The sequence below is a fragment of the Podarcis filfolensis genome (assembly GCF_964270895.1).
Source record: "Podarcis filfolensis genome assembly, chromosome: 2".
NCBI lineage: Eukaryota > Metazoa > Chordata > Lepidosauria > Squamata > Lacertidae > Podarcis > Podarcis filfolensis.
The window spans coordinates 55,226,800-55,240,099 of NC_139605.1; the positions used below are offsets into that span (position 1 = coordinate 55,226,800).

The window sequence follows — 13,300 nt, forward strand, 5'->3', positions numbered from 1 at the left end:
TATCATAAAGATGATAATTAAGTGGCAATAAATACTATCAAAGTCATCAAGGTAACAAAGTTAAAGGTTATCAGAACTGAGTACTTTCTTCTCGTCTTCAATTTCTAATTTTGGAGAGAATATAAAATCTCAGATGAATATTCTTGAAAAATATGAATTTGACCCTCAATAGATTCAGTGATTACTTAAGTACTAGAGGGGTCTAACAATGGATAGTTTTTGTTAAGCCCTTCAGAATCTCCCAGCAGGTCTTCAAGAAAGTTTCAGTCTAGCAGCAGAGTAACTTTCAAAGTCACGGTAATAAGGCTAATTCCTTTCCAGTGAGTGGGTGGAAAGGGGTGGAGGGCTGGGGGAGGACTGTAAATGGAAGAATTGTTTGCCTATGAATGTACTTTGCAAATCAGTTCAGTCTTCACATTGCTTCAAAGCCACAAGACATTAGCCTGATTGTAAACACTTTGATCTGATCCTCACCCTCTCCCCAACTTTTCATCACCTCAGTTAGGGCAAGGTGCCCCAAAGGAGAAAGTTTTTATTGACCATTGTGGCTTCTCTACATCTAGGTATCAGCCACAACAATTTAAAGTTGCTATTATGCATTCAAATCTCCTAGTGTGTCTGGGATCAGCCCCAAGAGCCAAGCCACCAACGGAGGAGGGTAATAAGACCTAAGAACTAGTTTGTGAAGTCTTTCATGACTGAACTAAGATTTGAACCTGCATGATGAAACTCCTTGTCCAAAGCAACATCTACCCTAATCAAGCTCAAGTTTCATCCAGGAGACAGTGAAAAAGGACAAGGGAGTCAACACAAATTTAATAAGCTTGTTTAAGTTCTATTTTAATTTCTCTGGAGTTCTTCCTTTTTATCTCATTGCATTCAGGGCTTTTTTCTAGAAAAAGAGGTGCCGTAACTTGTTGAGGTTTCCAAGGGGGAGCACCCACCCAAAGCTGTTTTGCACAAACAATATTGTTTTTAATTTTAAAATATTGAATTTTAATTTTAATATTATTTTTAATATTCTAAAAGGGTACAGGTCCAGAGCACATGAAACACATCTGAATGCTTCCTCGCATAAAAGCAAGTTAAGGAGAAAACGAAGCGAGTCTCTCCCCCCTGCCCGACATACTAGCTTTCCAAAACCAGGAAGCTCCATCATAGGAGGATGGTTCAAGCATGCACTTCTCCATACAGTTTGAAGTAACAAACTCCAATAAAAACTACGTTCATTTTGAGAACATCAAATTCAGAATTTACATGTAGCAAGTATTGATCATGTCAATGGACATTAGATCATAGGGCCTAAAATTACAGGAGGTGGAAGTAAGAGGCTTTGGGAACAAAGCCCAATAACTTAAAAAATAATCTAATCTGTTCCCCAGTAGAAGCCAAGCAGTTCTGACCACCTGCTCAGAACTTTGCAATGAGGAATGCCTTTAAAAGGATACTACATACATGCAATTATGTGTCCAGGTGTTAAGGAGAAAATGTAAAGAAATTCATTAGGCCTGATAAGAAAGCACAAAAATATTGTTGTTACAAGCACAAAATTTAAGCAAACAACTAGCACAAGTAAAAAACCTACTCAGGAATAATTAATCTGTAACTGTGTGAAATGTGGGGCTTGCAAGCATGCACACCCTGCCTGCTCCATCCCCCAATCTTTCCATGTACAGCAGCCGGGTATGAAAGGAGCTTGCAAGCATGTTTGCTTGAACACACTTACAAGCCTTCCTGCCAGCAGGAGCCCTGTGTGATCAGGGTTGCCAACTGCAGGGAGGCTTATATGTGTATTCAAGTGTGGCATGAGGTCTTGCCACTAAAAACAGCAAGGTTGGGGCAGAACGCTAAAAAACCCTGTGCCTCTCACACAGTTACAGATTAATAATTCCTGAACAGGACAAGATTTAGTACTAATTTGATAAAAAGGCACCCAAGAATTCAATTTGAGGTACCCCAGACAAGTTTCTTAGAGGACAGCTAGGCTGAGTAGTGCAGGGGTAGGCAACCTAAGGCCCATGGACCGGATGCAGCCCAATCGCCTTCTCAATCTGGCCTGTGGACTGTCCAGGAATCAGCATGTTTTTACATGAGTAGAATGTGTGCTTTTATTAAAAATGCATCTCTGGGTTATTTGTGGGGCATAGGAATTCGTTAACACCCCCCCCCCCCCGAAAATATAATTCGGCCCACCACATGGTCTGAGGGACGGTGGACCGGCCCACGGCTGAAAAAGGTTGCTGACCCCTGGAGTAGTGTGACTGGATGCAATGTGCTAATCTTTAACAGGTCAGGTAGATTCATGAGAACCACATTTGCAACTTCCTTATTCTGATGGCTGGAACGATTCTGTTTATCACGATCAAATTAAATGATGGACAAGTCCATGACCACCGCAACCTTCTTTGACTGTTTCCTCCACTTTGACCTGTCCTAAACTGTCCTTCAAGGCATCAGAAACAATTATATCATCTCTTTGTTTTAAAAAAGTTTTAAAATCTGCTCTCAGGAACTAGTACCTTTGACTCAGACATTTAGCTACTATTAAAAGAAACTATTAAATATCATGAAAGAAACATACAGAGCCAGCAGTAAAGACAGCAGCACGCGAGACATCCAACATGAATCCAAGCCTATCTCACTGCAACATGTCACATGACATGACATTCCAAGTACAAGTGCATTGGAAGCAGATATACGTCCTATAGCTTAGTTTTAAAAAGTCTCCTCTGCAGAAAATTTTATTGATCTATAAAACTTTTCTATTTCTAAGATATGAAAATTTAAGCCAAGGGGGGGGGGGAAGAGCTCAGTTGTCTGCAGCAGAACTCTAGAGACTGGGAAAGGATTAACCAGCTTTGACTCTGTCCTATTTTAGGATGCCTACTTGAAATATCTCCTGAACTAAATGACTAAACAAGGCCCCCCAATCAGAAAACAAACTGGAATTGTGAGTAAGAATAAAATGATAGTTCCTGGGCAGGAACAATCAAACTTTTTTGACGCTGTAAAATCTCATGTCATACTGTACACAGCAGTTACAGCACCAGCAACAAGCCAAGACAAAACCAAAAGTTTCATTTTAAGTCCAGTGGGAAATTGCTAACACAAAGACCATTCAGATATATTATGCTGCATGCACAGAAGTAGAAGTACTATCCATTCTGCTTCTTCCGTAGCAGGTTCCCAAGTCTCATCCCTCCGTACTGCAGGAGCTTAAGAGTCTGGCACAGCAAACTCTCTTCTAGCTGAGTGTTACAGAGGGAAACAGTATGCATATGGAAGTTTACAATAGCCTAGGAGACACTGATATAGTCCAGATGGAGCTCTAAATCCTATTGAGTTCAATATGTGCATAGGATTATGTCTTATAAGACACTCAAACTTGGGATATCCTCTGTGAATCTTCACTGCATAGTTCTGATGGCATTATTTCAACAGACATGTATGACATTGGGGACATCCCCCACAACTGTAAGGACAACCTCTCAGCTAAATGTATCCACACAAATACATGGTACGAAGGTGAGAATTTGTTCTTTTTCAGGCAGGTTCTACCCTGATGACAGAAACTAAGGGGCTGAATAGGTACATGTTCTGCACGTAGAAAGACAACCAGTTCACTGGGAACTGACTTATATGCATTTGAAAATTGGTTTTGACCTATTGGCATGCCTCACTTCTGTTTTTTCCATGCAACAATTCTTCCGCTCAATGAGTGAAGTTCTGAATTTTCAATGTAGGTTGCAGGGATTATGCATTCAAATAAAATGATTTCAACATAAACTGATTTTCTACTTCAATGTCCCCAAAGCAGCTTACGATAAATGTAATAGGAACATAACACATTTAAAGTTAATAAAATAAACTCCCGGAAAACAATTAAAATGGCCTAGAGAAACCAGAGCAGTCTCATGTTCAGAAACCAAATACATAACAAAGATAAATTTTCTTCTGTCAAACTTCAGTAAAATAGACCTGGCTGATCTCCCTTGGAAGTTCAATTGCGCAGATACCTATCACAGTAAAAGCTACCAACGAATGACGTCAGTGGCACATACAGAGTCATAGAATTGTAGAGCTGGAAAAGACGCTGAGGGTCTAGTCCAACCCCCTGCAATGCAGGAATCTCAACTAAAGTATCCATGGCAGATGGTCATCCTCTATATATTTATTTACACCTTGCCTTTTTCCCTGACAGGGACATCGTTAGTTGATTTTTAATTCACAGAAAGGGGGAAGGCATATAAGGGAGAAGATGTCCCCTAAGTGGTTCCAGGCCTTAAAAGGTCAAATACAGAACCTTAAATTATCTTTGGGGGTGGGGAGTGCTGTTAGCTTAGCCTGGATACTAGCTCGGCCAACATTTACTTGGACCTTTAGAAGTTTCTGAACTACTGAGGGGAGCTCCAGCTACAGAATATCTCTCAATAAAAACTAAAATTCTAAGCCCTCTGAATAATAAGCGTTGCATATTCTGGCTATAGTCCCTTCATCAAAATCTATGGAGTAAACCCTTGTAGTACTTCTCCAGAAATCTATTGGAATTCCAGAAGCTTCAGCTTTCTAGCAGAGCTTTCCAAATTGGCACGCTAACCTATATTTAAGATACTACTGTGGAACAACCAATATTAAGAGTAAGCAATTCAGTATGTAAGTATGTGAGTTTCTACCAAATGTTCTCTAGTGTGACCAAGAGACAGAATACAGGAACCTAGAAAGGAGGATGGGACATGTCCTAGACATAATTCCTTTTCCATGCACGGAGCTGAACAGGTAGGAAAACTCAAACAAAAGGATACAGTATAAGCAACAAGAGGCCTGGCCTATACTGGGCCCATCCTCTTTTAGCACAAAACTAAAGATCCACATTCACTTTTAATGAAATGAAAGAAGAGGAGGGAGCATGTCCAGTAACAAGTGGATTTTGATTTGTAAAAGGTGCTTTAAACAAGTATTGCATATAATAATTTTATAATTTATACCCCACCCATCTGGTTGGGTTTCCACAGATACTGTATGTTGCTATCCTCCCCAAAATTTTCTTCCGCCCCCTACCCCCATCTTCTTTTTTTGCCATTGCTTTAAAATTTCCAGAAACTTTACATCTCTGATTCCACCCTGTATGCATATATTATACTGAGGGCAGCAAAAACCCTTCAACCAAACCAATTAATTGTTCTAAATATTTGTGAATTCCAGTTCTATACAGGGCTATCTAGTTTTTTGCTAGCTCCTAAATGTCTCATAGTGACCTGACCCTTGTGACTGCAAATTAAGTAGCATAAGCAGCGATGCCTTAAGTGACATGAGGAATATATAACTACTCTGAAAGCCATAGCAGGAATCCCCTGCCCCAAAATGAAGTCTGTTGGAGTTTCTATGTAAAATTTGGGAGTATTTTAACATCACAGAGTATACTGAATGATATATGAGATAGAAAACCTTACCTGATTATTTATTTAGGTGCATCCGATCAGAACTACCTACAATTAACATTACCGGTTTCACATACTTTTGTTATGATATTCCATTACTAAATTGTAATGAAAAGCTGCAAGTAATAATTTACACAAAATTCTGACTAATTAATAACACCTTGTCACTCTGTACACTGCTGCACCAGCCAGCCCTGACAGATGCTGAAAAGCACAACCATATTCAACCTGTTCTGCATCCGTTGCACTAGTTAACAATTTGCTTCCAGGTCCAATTCAAGGTTCTTGTGTTAACCTTTAAAGCAGGAATTAGGAATGTCAAGCCTCCCTATCAGGCTTTTGGGACTCTCCCCAGGCTATACCCCTCACCTCACCCACCATTCTACATCCTTCTTGAGCGCTTTGCCTGGCTGAACAGTATCCCTTAAATTATGGCAATGCCTTTTCCTTGCCTGGATGGAGATATATAGAATATGTATGTGTTAGTTTCTGTGTGTAGAAATCTCTGGCTTATGCATGGCTAAAATATATTCTATTGTACAAAGGCAATGGTGGCATCTATTGCCCCAGCCACCCTTGCCTCTGTCCCCACACTAACTAGTGGTATGCAGTGGCCAGATCACTCCGCAAAGGAATGCAGCCCTTGGGCCAAGAAAGGCTTCCTACCCCTGCTTTAAAGCCGTGCATAGCCTAGACTCACATACCTCAAAGACTACTAGTCTGCTGAGGTGAGGTCAGTCAACAGGCTTTGTTATTTGTAGCGTCTTTGTGGCAAGTTACAACTGCAACAACTCAGAAGCACAGACCATTCCCAAACTGTGTCCTAGCAGCTATAGGTTAGGACATCTACCTCTTTGCTTTATTTTCATGAGGAGAGCAAGACCTATTTCTTTAGGATGATTTTTGGTAGAAGCCTTCCTGTAGATTTAGTTTACTACGTAACTGGATTTTCTCCTTATTAGTATCTTTAATTACTGGTGGTAAACTGCTTTGAGCAACCAGAAAAGACATGGAGCATGTCTTGTTGACATTTAAGAACTCACAAAGTTTATGGGAGGCAAGACTTTCCTTTATAGAAGCCACATTTATTAGTTCTCATTGATGCTTGTTCTTCTGTACGTTTTAACAATTCAAGCTTTAGTAATACTTTCCACCAACTTACCCAGACCAGTATTAGGTTAATTACAGAGTTTAACAAAACACCCCCACCCTATGTTACTGTCTCATCTTCTGGTGAGATGGTAGATTTCTATAGCAAATTCCATATATTTTATATTCAAGTTATTTAAAAACTATTGGGTGTCAGGTGTAAGCCATCAACTAGAGACTTGCTAATTTTTAATTTGTTAGCAGTGGTTTTCAACCTTCGAGTCCGTGGCTCCCTTGACCAACCACGTTTTTTCTGTGGCTTCGCTGTGAGAGCCACTTACACTGGGGTTCCATTACAGGACATGTGTAAGTGGGGATTCTCCCGTTCCGCCCCTGCCCCACCCTGTTCTGCCCCCGCTGAGTCCCCTGAATGTTCCTCAGGGAGAATGAGAGAGAAGTAATGCAGGAAGATGTGGGCTGCAAGTTAATGAAAGAACATTCAGGGCTCCTTTGAACATTCCTCAAGTCTCCCCAGGGTGCCCCAGCACACTGGTTGACAACCAATGGGTTAGTGTATCCTGGAACTTTGAATCTTGACACCATTGTCTAACTACTAATTGATCTCTTTTTTTGTGACACTCTCCTCAAAGATGCAATATTTTATTTTAATTTTTTAAGGATCAATAAGGGTTATGCAGTCCGGGACCCCCATGTACCAATAAAACAAAAATCCTCAACATTCAAAAATTCTGTTTTTACACTGAAGTATTTCAGTAATTCTACCATATTTTGATATTGTAGCAGTTATACACTGAGGTCCAGCGTTGAGGGCCTTCTGGCGGTTCTCTCACTGCGAGAAGCAAAGCTACAGGGAACCAGGCAGAGGGCCTTCTCAGTAGTGGCGCCCACCCTGTGAAACGCCCTCCCATCAGATGTCAAAGAGATAAACAACTACCTGACATTTAGAAGACATCAGGGAAATTTTTAATGTGTGACATTTTAATGTATTTTTAATCTTTGTTGGAAGCTGCCCAGAGTGGCTGGGGAAGCCCAGCCAGATGGGCAGGGTACTACTACTACTACTACTACTACTACTAATAATAATAATAATACAAATATGTTTTTATCTCACACATTATTTTGGAAAATAAAAGCCCCTACTTGGGTAAAGTCTTATGATCAATAGCTTGTCAGAGAGTGAAATACTGAACTGCATTTAGTAATCCCAGTAATTATAATGGGTGCTTGCAGAGAACTAACAATGATACTCAAAACATACCAGAACCTCCCTCTTCACATGACTTCTAGGAGGTCATGGGAAAAGTGAAAAAGTGGGACCTCACATGTATTGAGGTTTAAACTACTGAACTCAAGTATGTGTCAATCAATCTGCATTTAATAAGGAGGAGACTTGTGGAAGCTAAGGCTTCTCTCCCACGTTTACTGAAACAAAGCCAAAATATTTAGCATCAAGAATGCATTCCTGGTTCTCCACACTGGTGCCAGAGGTTCCAGCACACTGTTTAGACAAAAGGACAACTGCAGGAAGCACATGTAAGAAAATGGAAAACAGATCAAATGGAAACATCTAGGTGTATGTGAATGGGTCCAAAGCTAACATCCCAGCATAAATATCAGCCAGGAAAGTCACCTATAAGTGCTGTCCTGTTTCAAATTTCATTACTCCAAAATGATCTGGAGTTTCAGAACCATGTTCTCAACACACTTCAGTTGTTTTCATTCAATGTTTCGCAGGAAATAGGCATACAAACTCAAAAAACTCATCTGCAGTGGTCACAGGAGCTATGCTGATTGCCATCAGTCTAAAGTAGCACAGTAGCAAAGTAGCACAAACTTCACGATGGGTAGGGAAGGATGCATTTTTCAGAATTAGAATTTGAGATATCTTATGCCTTGTGAAATGGCATTACCTGACTTTGCTTCTGTCTGAATTAATATTTAGGCTATGCATCCTGAGTGGATGCAACAATCACCTCCTCTCAAGGCAGGTAATTCAGCTGCATCTCTGAACTGGGGAGTAACTGAATGCTCTACTGAAAACTCATGCAGAGACAGCAAAGAATTGCCCACCTCCAGTGGAAACCAACTGCAAGACATACACTCAGAACAGAAGATTGTGCAGAAAGCTTACTGTTAGTAGATAAATAAAGGAGCCTGGGAGTCCAAACTAATTAATTTATTTTTGCATGTTTGCAGCACAGTACTGTACCTCCACACAGTTTAACAATTAGCAAATTAGCATAAAGTGGTGTGTAGATAATGGGCATTTTTGTCAAAAGGTCCCCCCCCCCACGGTTTGATACTATACAGGGGGCACTTTTCTTCAGAAGAGAGGAACCCACTTCCACACATTAAACTTCCCCTAAATGCTTATCAGCCTCCAGTCTGTAGGACACAAGGGTAGGAAAGTCATTACTTTTCAGCTAGCAGTGACAAACTAGAAGGCACCCACTCTGATTGCAAAAAGATTAACATCCATGAAAGCTTATGTCCTAATAAATCCATTACTCTTTAAGGTGCCACAACACTATCGGTTTTACTGCAACAGACTGCTGAGGCTTCCCCCTATGGAAGTTGTCATTTAGAATTGAGCTTTTATAGAACTGCTTCTTACTATTTTTTTAATAGCACTGAATATATACTTCACTTTAAAGGCTCCCTTCAGGAAACATCACATGTCCTAGCATATCTTCAGTTTACCAGCTAATAATAAATTTCTAGTTGGTCCAGAGAGTGTCAAGCATCCATATCTGTTCTTGTATCAAATACTTAGTTATCAGAAATGTATTCAAGGACCCGAATATCTTAGAAACATGGTACAGGACTTTATCTATCTGATAATCAGCAAGTGACATATAAATTGATATGGAAGTTGTTTACAATGTAACTTTCCACTGTGAAATATTAGTGGGAGAGAGCACAACAGCAGAAAGTCATGCTGCTCTCTCTCAAAGGGCTAATACCTAGTTTTATAGATCTAATGCATCGCATGTAAAAACACAAAGCATGTTAAAGATGGAGCTATTTCCACGTTCTCAAAAAAATCTGAAGTTTTGTTAGGGTAAAAACAAGCTTCATTTTGGTCATACTACTTTCTCAAGCCATACAGGACAGAAATTATTTTGCTGGCAAATATGCATACTACCAACAATCTTTTTTTTGCTAGAATAATGGCACAGCTATCTCTTCTAAGGAACCTCCCTACCTCACCTTCAGTGAATTTGCTTTAGAATAGTTGATCAAGCTACCTGAACAAGCATTTTAAAAAGAACAACATGTATAGTAGCTTAGTTTTCTAAAGCGTTTTCAGTGAAATTTAAATCAGTTATTTCCCCAGGACTCCATTAAACATCTTAACATCAAGTGGGTGTGCCCTATTTAGAGGATCAAATATACAATTCAGCATATCCAATCCCTGCAGTGATTACACAGAGGGTACTTCAGTGCACACTGGTCCCCTAACCATGGACACAGCCAGCAAAAATTACTGGGAAATCAGAGTGGTGTAAGGAAAAGGTACAGTATACTATACTGCCTTTTCTAGCCTCACTATTGCATTTCCAAATGTGCACTACAACACCAGACCAGGAAAGCTGCTGTTTTAACACGCCCTTACACGTTGCTTCTAAATATACTGAGCTTTTTTATAAGTTGTACTAGATGCCTGTACTGGATTAAGCTTTTGGAATGCAGTGCTCATTCTGCATGTGGTGGAACAGCCAGCAATTACTGGTATCATGACCGCATTACCTACAACAAGAATAATGGTTCCAAGGCATCGCTTTACAAGTCAATAGTACCTCTGGTGAATAAATTGATTTTTTAAAAAACAAACTTGCACTTAACATGTTCAGTGTCAATGATTCCTGCAGGCCTAGCTCTCCAGGATACAGACTCTAAAGCAGTCCCAGCATATAAACATGTACCTACAGAGAAGCAATGGCTCCTACTTAGCAGTTATAAAGTTTCTAGCACTTCCAGCTGTACATATTGGCCAAATAGTCCAGACCACAATAACAGCACAGAATTAGGCAGCAACCTTAGAAGGATTACAGAGATTGTATGTGGAACACAGATCTGAAGCATTGAGTGGCATTGCTATTACTATAGTTAGCATCAAGTAATTCTATCAGCTACCACTTTCTTCTCAATCAGTGAACTGTGGGTGCAGAATGAGGGCCTTAGAAATTAGCATTGCTACATTAGATTGCAGATAGAAGGTTGAGCCATATAGCTAGATCTTTCTGAGACTCAGCATGACAGTATTATAAAAAGGGAGCTCCTGAAACAGAGAACACTTAGCCTAGGCCTTACAGCAGCTTGCTCGTCCAACACTAACTAACAGAGAACTCATTCCTCAACATGGCAGGCAACTGCAGAGTTTTTTAATGAAAGGGGGCCTGCAACACTCCCAAAATGGCAAAGGCACGGCAGCAATCTTCTAGCAGGACCTCAAAGATTTCCCTACACGTTAAAGATGGCCCAGTTTCCCGGTCTCAACAAAACATCATGGTACCCCAAGGCCACTCGTTCCTTCCGCCTAGCAATCCAGAGACCCTTCAATCGCAACCCAGTATCGCCGACCCTGCCTGCGGCGCACCTCAATGCTCAACACACACACACACACGAGGAGAGCAGAGCAGTGCTCCCAGCGCCAATTGCACCTGCTCAGCCAGTATCGCACGTCCACCTGCATTCTGGTGGGTGCCCGATCTGCCCTCCCCCCACCTGCCTTACCATCAGACGCCCCTCCGGGAAGGGAAGACCGTGGCCCAGGCCCAAGGTGAGATGCTCCTCGTGGGGAGGAGGAAGCCCGAGAGTGGAGGAGATTCGGGGCGCAGGGAGAGCGAGCGAGCGCGGAGGGATCAGCGGAGGAGAGGTGAGAGTTTGAAATCCGCCAGGAGATCCAGCGCGAGCCAGAGCTCCTTGGAGAGGCCTCGGGGGCTCCCCGAATCCCGGGCCTGCGAGGGCCCCGCGCCGGTGCTGGCTGCCGCTGCCGTCGCCCCCACAGAGCTTCCCTGGCGCCAGGGCTCACCTACCGCGGCGCGCTCCCGCTCGTCCCCCGCCCGCCCGCCCCTGAGAAGCCCCAGCGAGGAGGCCGCTCCCTCCCGGGACTCGCCGCCGGCACAGTGACCGACAGAGGAGGCGACCGAGCAAGCGCGACGGCGCCGCGACACGTACCTGGGGGAGGGGCGGCGCACAGGAGCCTAGCAACCGCCGGCACGAGCGCGCCGCAGCCAATCAACGAAACCTTTCCGCGGGCCGAGCCGCAGCGCAGCGCAGCTCGCCAGACTCTGCCCGTTTGGCTCGCGACAGCCCCGACCCAACCCGCCGGGCTCCGCCTCGCGCGCGCCCGGCCGGCCTCCCCCCCACCCACCCCCAACCGCAAGACCCGCCCTCTCGCCGAAGGAAACCACGCCCCTCCTCGGCGTACAGAAACGGGCGCACGCTCCCCTGGCCACACCCTCAGGGCTCTATATAGCACGCCCCCCCATCAAGGGACCCTAGGCCACGCCCACCGCCAGACTTATTATTGGGCAGAGGTGAATAGAATTCCGGTTCTTCGTTTCCCGATTGGCCTGTCCTAAAAATTCTTGTGGGAGGGGAAAAGCGCAGGCAGCGCGCCTTGCCCCACCTGCAAACTGCGCCCACCGCTTCTCTTTTCTTCTTGGGGACAAAGACTGAGAAAGAGTGAAGAGCGTGATTCTCCATCCCTAAAATTCGAAACCCGCCATCTAGCACTTGTTTTGTAAAATAAGCGATACTGAGGTCTTATCTGTTTAGAAGGCATGACTCTTAGCTCTAGATCGGAGGTTGCCTGCTGTGATTATTCGCGAGAGGAATGCACTCTGCGCGCTCTCAGAAATACGTTCATCAGCAACCAAAGCACTTTAGTAAAATACAAGCTCAGAACAAATGCAGAGGAAAAGCAAGCCATAAAATACGAATGCTGTCTAAATTAAGAGTGCTGAAATACGGTGACCTAAGCATTGATTTAGATCAGAGGTTGTCAACCTTTTTGGGTCCACGGCTCCCTTGACCAACTACGTTCTTTCTGTGGCACCCCTGTGGGGCTCAGGAGCCCAGTTACGTCACCCCTTGCCTGCAGAGCGGGCAGCTCCTCACCCCTTTTCCCTCAGCCTCCTCTTCTCCCCTCTCCTTGGGAGTCCTCTGGGCAGCCGCAGCTGCTGCCCCTGGTCTCTGAGCTCTGCCACCTGCCCCAAAAAGAGATGCCTCCTCACCTTGCCCCACAGGGCCCTGGGAAGCACTCCCTGGCCAGCAGCAGAGGCACCATTTGCCTGGAGTGCTTGTAGCAAGGGCTGCTGTAACAAACAGTTGTACAAGCCTTTGGGAAGCAAGGACATCAGAGGGCATCAGAGGAAGGTAGGGAAGGAAAGAGGGACAGAAGCCAGTGTTGCACGTAGCACCCCTGACTATCATTCAAGGCACCACTGATTTAGATAATGCAAACTATTATGAAGGCTCAGATAGATATTGGAAGATTGCTATCATATCCCCTCTCAGTCTCCTCTTTACCAGGCATACCCAACTCCCTCAACTGTTCCTCATTAGGCTTGGTTTCCAGGCCCTTGACCATCTTGGTTGCCCTTCTCTGTACATATTTCAGCTTGTCAATATCCTCCTTAAATTGTGGTGTCCAGAAGTGGACACAGTACTCCAGGTGTGGTCGGACCAAAGCAAAATAGAGCAGAACTATGACATCCCTTGATCTAGACGCTATACTTTTGTTA

At 43.3% G+C, this 13,300-nt stretch overlaps 1 protein-coding gene across 2 annotated transcripts in view; it reads right to left on the reverse strand.

Annotated features, from left to right (window-relative positions):
* The window catches only part of DAG1 (dystroglycan 1), a 63,187-nt gene extending 51,224 nt beyond the window's left edge, over nucleotides 1–11,963 (reverse strand). Inside the window, exon 1 of one of the 2 annotated variants that reach the window (XM_083603625.1) lies at nucleotides 11,730–11,963. The gene's annotated coding sequence lies outside the window, so the exon portion shown is untranslated. The other variant, XM_083603626.1, reaches the window with a different exon arrangement.
* Nucleotides 11,964–13,300: the final 1,337 nt, after the last annotated feature.